Here is an 11,180-nt window from a genome sequence, read left to right on the forward strand (position 1 = left end):
TGCTATTGTCAGTTGACGGGCAACAGGGCTTTCCTTTGTGTAATACTGACACTTAAGAACGCAATAAATTTCTTCTGGGGTCAGATCAATCTCCATTTAGCTAATATTCTGTTTCCAGCATCAGGAAGTCAAATGCCTCCAGAAGGGGTCATAAGCAAGGCACAAAGAAGTAATCCAACTTCTAGTATTCAAAGGTATACTTGTTCTACACCTGGAGGCTCCAAGTAGGTTTACCAATGTTTACCATTACAGCTATCTTCCTTAGACATCTATAATGTCAGATTGCAAGGAGCATGTTAATCCACACCAGGAAAATTTTTTTATTTATTATTACTATTATTTATTAAATGCGTAGATCCATAGATCTCGGGGCAGTTCACAGCATAGAAACAGAAAATAAAAACACCAAGTACATAATAAAAACAAGAACATAGCAAACCCATAACACCCCCTTCCACAAACACATGGAAAAGGACATTGAATGTTAATCAGCTAAAGGCCAGGTTGAAGAGGGAAGTTTTCGCCTGGCGCCTAAAGATGTACAATGAAGGCGCCCAGCGAGCCTCCCTGGGGAGAGAATTCCACAAGAACCACTGCAGAAAAGAATCGGGAAGTATCTCTGAAAGTTGCCAGAGCCATATAACTTCCAATTTGGACCACATCCAGTCCATCTATAGAAAGGTTTTCTCTTGTACCTCCTTATTGGGCAGGTGATTGAACCAAGGTAGCTGCAATAACTTTTAAGACAGTAATCTTTAAAGCTATATCACCTACATCGGTTCAGTTAATTGCCCAATAGAAAATGAGATTGATTTCCAGTAGAAAAAAATAAGAAATTGCCCATGCCTCTCCATGTTATTCAAATGGATCCACAATGGTAAATAAAGGATTTGGGAGTCATAAAGGCTGAATTCCAAAATATTAAGTCTAATATCTTAAGAACATTCAACTCATTAAGCTCAGTGGCTGGTACTGCCCTCTGAGTAAATATGCGTATTTACTTGCTCTGTATTTGACTCAGCATCCCAGTTCTTAGAGCAGATGTGGGGAACATGTGTCCCTCCAGATGTTGTTGACATCCAGATGTTCTCACAACAACCTCACGCTCTCCCAGAATGGTCAATGATATTGGGAGCTGCAGACCAACAATATTTGGAGGGGCACAGATTCCCCCCTCCCAACCGTGGACGACAGACAAAGATGACCATCGTTAAAAGCAAATTATTTCTGTAGCAGTGTTACAAAATGTTAGTTCAATGGAGACAGCAAGGAGGGAGTCAAGATACAGAGTATGTGACTGATGCTAAGGGATGCTCTCTGTTTATGCCATTCTGGTTTTGTTTTTTTGTAAATCATCCCAACGGCTCATCCATGTGAAAACCGTAATTCTGTCAAGGTCAGGGAGTCACAGAAATTTCCTGAAAAATCACTTTCATTTCAGCAGGTAAATAAAGACTCGTTCTTCACAGCATCCTAAGTAGGCATACCCTAGAACAGTTAAATTATGAATACAGCACATATGTTCCATATCATATCATTTACGGCACACTTTAGCATAGAAAGAATGCTTTGGAGAGAATGGTGGAATCATTCACTAAATGCATTTCAATAACGTAATTTAGTTCATTAAAGTCACCCCATTTACAGTAAATCAAGATCATCATCGGCATTGCAGACAGTATACAGTTGTTTGTTTGAATAGTTAAGCTAGGCAAGTCAATTTCTTCTGAAGGTCAAGGACGCCGTTGTTTCCATTTTCTGTTATAAAAAAGATACAGCCTGTATCATAAGATAATAGAGTATCATCTCAACATAATCAAACAACACCCCCCTTTCCCAACCCCTGGTTGGTTATGTAATAAAACTGTCACTGTAAAATATATTTAAATATTAAAAACTATTTGCATAAAACATTTCTCCAACAGAGCTTCTCTCTCTTTTTTTGCAACAAAGTGCACAAACTAGTAACTTTGAAAGGATTTGTTTCTGCAATTTCACACTCCATAGTAAGGATGCAGATTGCTTCTTATTTTTACAACCAATTGCTTGGCCCACATAAATGTTGTTATAAAAAGGATATTTTCTTTTCCTTTGTAAGATGTTCATCCTATGATTTTTTTTATTCTCCATACCCACATCTTATTCACACAACAACCTTGTGAGGAAGACAAAGACAGGTCATGGGTGGCTAAGGTTGTACTTGTGATTTGCAACTGACTGGGGATGTGGACTTGGGTTTCCCTACTTCTAGAATAACGCTCTAAATACTAAACTACACTGGGGCAGGAGGTTGTTCCGCACTTAAAATCACTTCCACTGCTGCTCTTTACTGGGGAAGGGTGAACTTCATATGGATAATATGAAGTTGTTGTCGTCGTTTCCCCCCCACACACACACGGAGCAAATAGCAAATTTTAATTAGGAAAGCAGGTTTACCCCTCACCCTGTACCACTCACTGTCATAATTTGAATTGCACGCCTCACCTTCCCTGCTATTTATTTTTCTTTCAAAGACATGATGGATCCTCATCATGGATCTTCAACATCATGTCAGACATTCTCCTAAGTCACAGGGGATTTAAGACACAATTCTTCAACAACGATTTCCTTGGCCTAGTTTTTCCCAACTGATAGCTTGATATTCACCAGTAACTGGCGTCTTGTAGATAGGAAAGTTGTTCAATGAAGGTTCACACATTACACAGAAACACAAGGGGCTCGAGGAAAATGCAGAATCGTGGATTTTACTCGTGGAGAACCATGAATCTCGGTGGTCTTTGGAATGCCCAGATTTCACTGCAGCTGAGAAAAGAGGAGTAAGAAATTCATCGTGTAAATAAAGTGGAAGCACACACAAAGAGTCTTTTATACCAAGGTGCAGTGGCAAATAATAAGGGCATAGGTAAGGTGTGATATAAATCACCCAAAGTTTCTCGGCAGCCTGGAAGTATGAGACTCTCATCTCAATCTTTCTCGTTTTTATTAGTACTCAGTGACATTATGCTTCCCCCCCAGTATTTTAACTAGTTAAATAATGTCTTTATAACAAATCTTCACTTTACAGAACTGTACTGTATGCACAGGACTGAAGATGTCAATAATTTTTTAAGCAGTTTTTGTTGCCCAATACTTTTTTAAAAAAAAAACCTCTTACTTTCTTGGATAGTTTTCAAACAATATGGGATGGTGACTGGGACATTTTAGCCTTTGGGGCACCCCCCCCCCCATCTTGGTTCCTGCAGAGGGTCATCCATTTAAGTTCAGACAAGGGCATTAGTCATTCTCTGATCAGAACAGCTATTGGCACCATTATTTAGCACCTCTTTACTGGGGCTGAATTTATTTCTCCTCAGTAGATAAACACCTCACCCCTGCTAATTAGTGGCTCCACACGATATCCCTGAATAAAGTCAAAAAGGGAAGCTTGGCTTTTAACATTTTGTTCAGTCATGGACGTATGATTAGTCTAAGGAGACAAACAGTCTTTCAGCCTCAATCTCTCATTTTATAAAAGCTGAGCAATAACTTATTCCCTCACAGATTATTTTGAAGAGACAGGTTATAATGCACTTTACACATTATGCATGTTGATATTAGAAATGATGAATAATATTTAATTTGCACCTGAAACAACCAGACAGTATTTCCAAGCTTTTTATATCAGTATGTATTGTGTCCAAACTCTCTTCCCTTCTTCCAGTGGAGATGGACTTGTGTCCTTCAAGTGGGATGGGTAGGACTAGCTCCTTTTAAATACATTGTCTGGTGAGTATTTTAGTGTGGATGTTGTTTCTTGCTGTTTTCATATGCTTTTAATGTCTTTGTTCCTTTGTTTTTCCTGTGGAAGTCACTTAGAGGCATTTGAGTGCAAAAAAGTGACTGATAAATAAATATCCCTCCACAGAATAAACTTGACTAACAGGGATGCAAAAAGGCCACACTTCCTGAAATCTGCCCACCCGCCTGCTTTCACAAAGCGGAGGTGAAGGGAGCCATTTGCATTCAAAATGAGCCAGGCTGGTGCCCCCAGAGCAGTGTACCAGACACTAACACCACTGAGGACCCGCTAATCGGTTGCTCTTTTCACACATCATTGAGGCTTAGTAGTCAGGAACCGGTAGGCTTCAACAGTTGCAGAGCAGAGCCCAGCACTGGTTTACTCATGCTAATGATATCTCAGAGATGTCCGCTCCAAGAGAGAGAGAGAGAGAGAGAGAGAGAGAGAGAGAGAGAGAGAGAGAGAGAGAGATGTCCGCTCCATTCCAAGGATGTTGTTTCTACTGAGACCACACAGCAGCCTCAAAGCACCATCCAAAATAAAAAATCTACCCTGCCAATTGTGAATACCATGACTAGCCCTTTACTAAATGGCCTCCTTTACTAGACAGGCAATTATGGTGCTGAAGGAGACTCTTGAGAGTCCTGTGGACTGCAAGAAGATCAAACCTATCCATTCTTAAGGAAATCAGCCCTGAATGCTCACAGGAAGGACAGATTGTGAAGCTAAGGCTCCAATACTTTGGCCACCTCATGAGAAGAGAAGACTCCCTGGAAAAGACCCTGATGTTGGGAAAGATTGAGGGCACAAGGAGAAGGGGATGACAGAGGACGAGATGGTTGGACAGTGTTCTCGAAGCTACCAACATGAGTTTGACCAAACTGCAGGAGGCAGTGGAAGACAGGAGTGCCTGGCGTGCTCTGGTTCATGGGGTCATGAAGAGTTGGACATGACTAAATGACTAAACAACAACAAAACAGTAGTGTTAGGTTTAAAAACACAATCCTCTGAAAAGTTGGTCTGCTCAAGCTTCACTGGGTTGCATTCAACTACCTTTCACTCAGAGAAGTCCCACTGATATTAATGAACCTTAGTTATGACTATTGATTTCAGCTCTGGGTAGAGGTTAGTTGAATACAACCCCCACTGAAATTACACCTGGAGTAAGAATAATGCCCACAGTTCCCACAAGTGACTGATGTTATTCGTGCTGGCTTTTGGTGGGAAGGGATAAGGAAAATATGAAGATGCCTAATGCTGAGTCAGAACATTAGCCTATCAAGCTCTGCACTTGTCTGCACTTAGTAGCAATAGCTCTGAGGCAGGACATTTTCCCAGCCCTACTGGGAGATGCCAGAGTTTGCCAGAGACCTACATTGGCTCCCAGTATGTTTCCAAGCACAATTCAAAGTGTTGGTGCTGTCCTTTAAAGCCCTAAACGGCCTCGGCTCAGTATACCTGAAGGAGCGTCTCCACCCCCATCGTCCAACCCAGACACTGAAGTCCAGCTCCGAGGGTCTTCTGGCAGTTCCCTCACTGCAAGAAGTGAAGCTTCAGGGAACCAGGCAGAGGGCCTTCTCGGTAGTGGGACGCTGTCCCGTCAGATGCCAAGGAAATAAACAACTATCTGTCTTTTAGAAGACATCTGAAGGCAGCCCTGTTTAGGGAAGTTTTTAATGTTTGATGTTGTTGCTTTTTTATTATTGTTATTGGTGTTCTGTTGGAAGCCGCCCACAGTGGCTGGGGAAACCCAACCAAATGGGAGGGATATAAATAATAAATTATTATTATTATCATTATCATTATTGAACCTGCGACCTTCTGCATCTACCACTGAGGGACAGTGCACGTACTGTGCTGCCCTTGCAGTGGTTGACTGTATGTCCAGTCTAACACAAGTCAAGATTTCCCTCTACATCCTTTCTATACATCTGAAAAACTGATCCTTACACAAAACATTTATTGTCCTTCTTAGATGTATATCTGTTACTAATCGAAAGCATTGGACCTATGGTTTGGACAAAATAATGCTCAGGCCCTAGAGGTCACTTATTTTAAAATTATGCTGGCTGAGACTAATGACTTCTAAGCCTGGCCCTGCAACCTGGGTGCGCACTTCTCAGCATGGCTATGAACTCGCCACACATCACCCTTATTTTGCTGTGGTACATATAGAGCGGACATGATAAGAGTTGTTGGAAGTGCAAACAAGGTCAACATTGTAAGGTGCTTTAGCAAATGAAAGTACTCACCTGAAGTATTAAAAGAAATAATTGTGACAATTGTTTTCCATGGTTGTTTTAAAAATGGGAAGTTAGAGAATGAGAAACTTGCCAGGCAGCAGGGCTATTGAAGAGAACACTGACAGCAGGGAACACACGTGAGACCAATAAGCTTCCCCATCTTCCAGGGCATTGGGGGAGAGAAGCTCTGGGCATGCACAAAGGCCACAGATGGCAGCTAAATCTCTTTGTAATAGGCACTCTGGCCACAGCTGTCCCAGGAGTGACAGCTTGCAAGGAAATGGTCCTGGTAGAGATGATCCTGGCCACTGATGAAATCCTGGCAGTGCACACCAAGGCAGAAATGCCAATGTTTCTGAAAGGCTAGATTGTTTGCTGGTGGCAGGAATGGGGGGTTAGCACCACAAAAGATTAGACTGGAGTATAACTGAGGCTCCACATGCCTTGCAGGATTCCAAGACCAATAGCCTACAGCTCCTTGTAGGAAAAGCAAAAAGAAGAGGTAGAAGTAAGTGAGCTTCCACCTGACATGGCACTCAGTCAACACAGTCCATTGCCTAGAATTCATTCATCAGACTAAGCAAATCCCAGCATTCTAGTAGACCAAAGGTCCGTGATGTGGGTCAGTCTCAAGTTCTATCACTTGACACGAGGTCAAGTCAGGTTCTCATGTTCTATGGTATAAAACAGGAGCAGGGGAGCTGTAGACCTCCAACTCCCATCATCCTTGACTATGAGCCATACTGGCTGAGACTGATGGGATCTGGAGTCCATCAACCTCTAGAGGGTCACATCACACCGGGCATAAGGTGATGGACAGGAATAGACATAGTGGAGATAAGTGTCCACGTGAAATTGCCATGATTTCAGTTATACCTACTTGCAGTGCAGTTTGAAGGGGTTCCGAGCAAAGAGCCCCATACTGCATCTCCCCGTTCTATCAGCAGGCACTGGAAGGTTTACCAGATGGTGATGGTGAGCATTGGAGGCAAAGGTGGCAGTGCTCCAAACAGCAGCAGATGGGTGGATCTAGATGCCATTTAAATTTCCCACAATGCCCCACAGCAGCACTACATCCGTAGCTTTGTGAGAAGCCACCTAGACTGGCCTACTAGTGTTACTCGGAGTGCCAGGATGGGGGGGGGGATGTTTACAGCAGGACTCACAACAAGTACCAGTAGTAGGCCCTGCCAGGCCTCTGGAGCTCCAGCAGTTGCCTAAGGATGGCAGGTGCTGATGTTGACCTGTCCTGCTTACATGCATAACCCTATGGTTTCGCAAAAACGCTGTCCCATGGATATTGTTGTTGTTTAGTCATTTAGTTGTGTCCGACTCTTCGTGACCCCATGGACCAGAGCACGTCAGGCACTTCTGTCTTCTCCCATGGATATACATTCCCTAAAATCCTGCCCACCTGTATCCTCGGCTTGCTTAAGCTTTTGTCTTTCTTTGTCTCTGTTCTTTAGACCTCCCCACCATAGGTGCCAACTGCCTGGGTCCCTGGGTGCCCAAGCACCCACAAAATTCCCCATGAAGGGACCGGGTACCACCAAATTTTGGTGCCTGAGCCATGCATTCTGCATGGCACCCACGGCCCCGGGAACCCATGGTCAAGGGGTCAAGTTGGCGCTCCTGCTCCGCACCATCCCCAGTTCCTTCCTTTTTGGATGGATGAATTGTGCCTGGATTCAGGTGTTACCAAGAAGTTCGACCTTTAAACTTGGTGTTTCATGATGCAGATCTCTCAGGTGCAAAGATGGGATAAGCTTGCGGCCAAGCCTGACCTTGCGTTTACTGTACTTACCTTTCGGATCCTGGTCTTGTAATGGCTATGGATAACTCAGTCATCTGTACCACTAATTGGATAGACTAGATTAAATTAGATTATTAGATTAGATTAGATTAGATTAGATTAGATTAGATTAGATACTAGGTGCGTTAATAGGATACTGTTATTTTGTTACAATGTCCATAGAGACCAGTAAGGTACTACCCCAGAAGTCTGTTTACAATCTGGAAATTTTACCATTGTGTTATATGTAACAAGGGGAGAGGATGTTGTGCTTGGGTGGTAGTCATAGATTGCTCTCTGTGGTGGATACACTGTGAATCATCACCCAAACGAATGTTTAATAAAGCAATAAACCTGTTCAAGAAATCAATTAACTGTACTGCAAGGTTATGCTTTGAGTCTGTCTATACCATGGGAAAGGAACCTCGCCATTAGGTTTATATGCAATGTGGATAGCCGTGCCGCATAAAAAATTAAGCAATTAGTGATCTTAATTCTCAAAAAGAACTGCCTGCTACTGTATATTACTACAGCTTTTGCTCAATTAAAATAGTTCACAGTCAGCAAAAACAATTTCTGCTCTGTAATGACATAATGAAATAATTATATGCAAAGGAGGACTTCTGATCTTTTTAATTATTCTATTCTTCATTTTTAAAGGGGCTATTTGAAAACGCACTCTTATAATTGATTGCTATAAATCAGTCAAACGCATTCTAAGGATCATAAATATTCTAACTTTTAAAAGACAAAGAAATGCTAAATATTCAATGAAATCCTTCAACATTCAGAAAATTTAATCTAGGGTAAAAGGATAGAGTGCTCTTTTGAAAGTAAAAAGTAAATTTGTTGTCCTGTGAAAAATGAAATATCTTGAATGTCAGTAACAGAAATGGAATTAACAAGAGATCTTTTTATTGTTTTTTAAGGTCATTAGGCTGTGAATTCTATAATTATGGAAATTGTCAGTCCAGTTCTGTAGAATGTTTGCTCCCATCCATAAGGTATTGGAATGTTCAATCAGTCTCTCTCGTGGGAAAGTTAGGTCATAACTGTAAGTGTACCAGCAAAATTGAATTAAGCAAAGAGATTTCATTAGTATTTATAGCCAGAAGGCATCTGTAAAAGTACAGGGCAAAGAAGTTATGTGGAAGTCAAAGGAGAGAAAAAATGGGTTTCTAGTGACAAAGGCAAATCTGAAAGAGATATAAGTGTATAATGAATAAAGGCTATTGAACGCTGTTCTGAAGAAGGAGTTGCAAAGATGTCAAATATTGATTTTTCTCGGGTATGCCTTTGGACTACATATGTAATTGTTTGGATTTGCTGTCTTCATGATACAACAATATTTGTTGGCGAAGGTTAAAAAGCAGGGTGGGAAACAACCCAAAAGTCAGGAACGTGCTGGAGAATAACTACAATATTTTTCACAGGAATTATTTCAGGAAAGGAAGGTAGTTCCTTTTTGCTGCAATTAACTATTTCTAGAATAACATAAAAACTTGAAGTGAAATACCATATGATATCTAATAGTATGGTGGCAGCTGTTGTATGGCCTTGATACTGAAGAACACTGACTTTATTGATTGTAAATGTCAATTCACACACCACAGATTCCCCGGGGGAGGGGGGGCATTGTAGCATGGATGTGCCCACAAAAAAATATCTTACATGTGAGGTTTGTTTTTCATTAGGATAACTGTAGGGACATAGAAAATATTTAATGCCTGTCTTGTATATCAGATATCATGGATGGATGTAGTCACCTTGGGATAGTTTATTCAGTATTACAGTGTATTATGCAGACATTGGGTGGGATCCAGCTAACTGGCCGCACCAGCACAAGCCCATGAAAGGACTTCCACCAGTACAACAGGGCTCATCCCCTCCCTCTGCATATCCCCACACCACTCACACTGCCCCCAACCCTCCCCTGCTTGGTGGGGCCAGAAACAAAACCAGGAAGAGCTTTCTGGCAGGTCCACTCCCCTTCCCTGGGGGGGTTGCAGACTGGCATCCGGGACCCCAGTGACCCGGATTGGGGGCAGAGGTTGGCTCGCCCACGTCACTGAGATTCCCTGCCGTGTCACGCCACCGCCCCCCCCCCCAGCCAACCAATCAGGACCTCCAAGGGGCATAGCCACAGGATGTTTAAACTGTGGCATGACCGGGGGCTGCCTCCTTTTCGGCTCCTCGCCAGATTGCCTTTGTGATGGGAGGGGAGGTTGTAGCCTCCGCCTGGCCCTCCTCGACAAGGGTATCCTGTTAAAGGGATCCGGGGGTGTGGATTCTTTCCAAAGCATCAGCATGGGTTAGGTCCATGCCATGACCCCACCAGGGACCCTGGGGGTGCCCCGATTTGATGTATATCATCGGGCTCACCCCCTAAGGTTTACCCTTAGGAGACTCCCTGTAGACGGGCAGAAAAAGAAGAAGAAGAGGAGTTTGGATTTGATATCCCGCCTTTCACTCCCTTTAAGGAGTCTCAAAGCGGCTCACATTCTCCTTTCCCTTCGTCCCCCACAACAAACACTCTGTGAGGTGAGTGGGGCTGAGAGACTTAGAAGAAGTGTGACTAGCCCAAGGTCACCCAGCTGCTGCATGTGGAGGAGCGGAGACGCGAACCCGGTTCCCCAGATTACGAGACTACCACTCTTAACCACTACACCACACTGGCTCTCAGGAGTCAGGATATAGTCTGGATTCACCCAATGCCAAACCAGGGCCTTGTCATGCAATGAGAGCTGTTCAACAGAGGAGCAGACTCGCACAAGAGGTGGCAGATTTTTCTTCCTTGGAGGCTTTTAAGCAGAGGTTGGATGGCCACCTGTCATGTATGATCTACCGTAGTTGAGATTCCTGTACTGAAAGGGGTCAGACTAGATGACTTCCAGCTCTACAATTCTACGATTCTATGTTTCTATGATTAAACAGTTCTGCTTGCCTGGTGGAACGTTCTGACTTCTCTTCCTCCCACAATCTGTTCCGGGCTTTCTTTCACAACCTGCCGGCTAATTTGGGGTGGGGTGGGGGCATGCAGTGGAAGTGGGAGAAGCCCCCTTGTGTCAAAAGGGTAAAAATTGCAATATTAGAAGAACGAAACATCACCACAAAATATTCAATGAACAAACTTAGATACTTAAGTCCTTGCATCAGAATGCTATCACTAAAATACAATTTATCTGTCGCCACTTCCCAACCAAAGCCTCCATTAGCTTTTTGAGGGATCCGTGGACTGTGGCTTGCACAAGTTCCACAGTTCCATGGGCAGCTATTGGACGGTGTGTCACTAATGACAGGTGACACAACCCTCTCTACTTACCACCTGTTGCACTTTGTGCCCTTCTCAGCATTGGTAACTGAGCAA

The 11,180-nt window shown here is 43.1% G+C and overlaps 1 long non-coding RNA gene across 1 annotated transcript; it reads right to left on the bottom strand.

The window, feature by feature from the left end:
- Positions 1-375: 375 nt before the first annotated feature.
- Positions 376-10,872, bottom strand: LOC310679145. The gene is made up of 5 exons (XR_014512134.1): positions 10,758-10,872; positions 7,826-7,890; positions 6,031-6,498; positions 2,647-2,802; positions 376-1,758 (listed from the first exon to the last, which is right to left on the bottom strand). It is a non-coding gene; the product is annotated as an uncharacterized lncRNA (long non-coding RNA).
- Positions 10,873-11,180: the final 308 nt, after the last annotated feature.

This window comes from Podarcis tiliguerta, assembly GCF_965153285.1.
Source record: "Podarcis tiliguerta genome assembly, chromosome: 6".
NCBI lineage: Eukaryota > Metazoa > Chordata > Lepidosauria > Squamata > Lacertidae > Podarcis > Podarcis tiliguerta.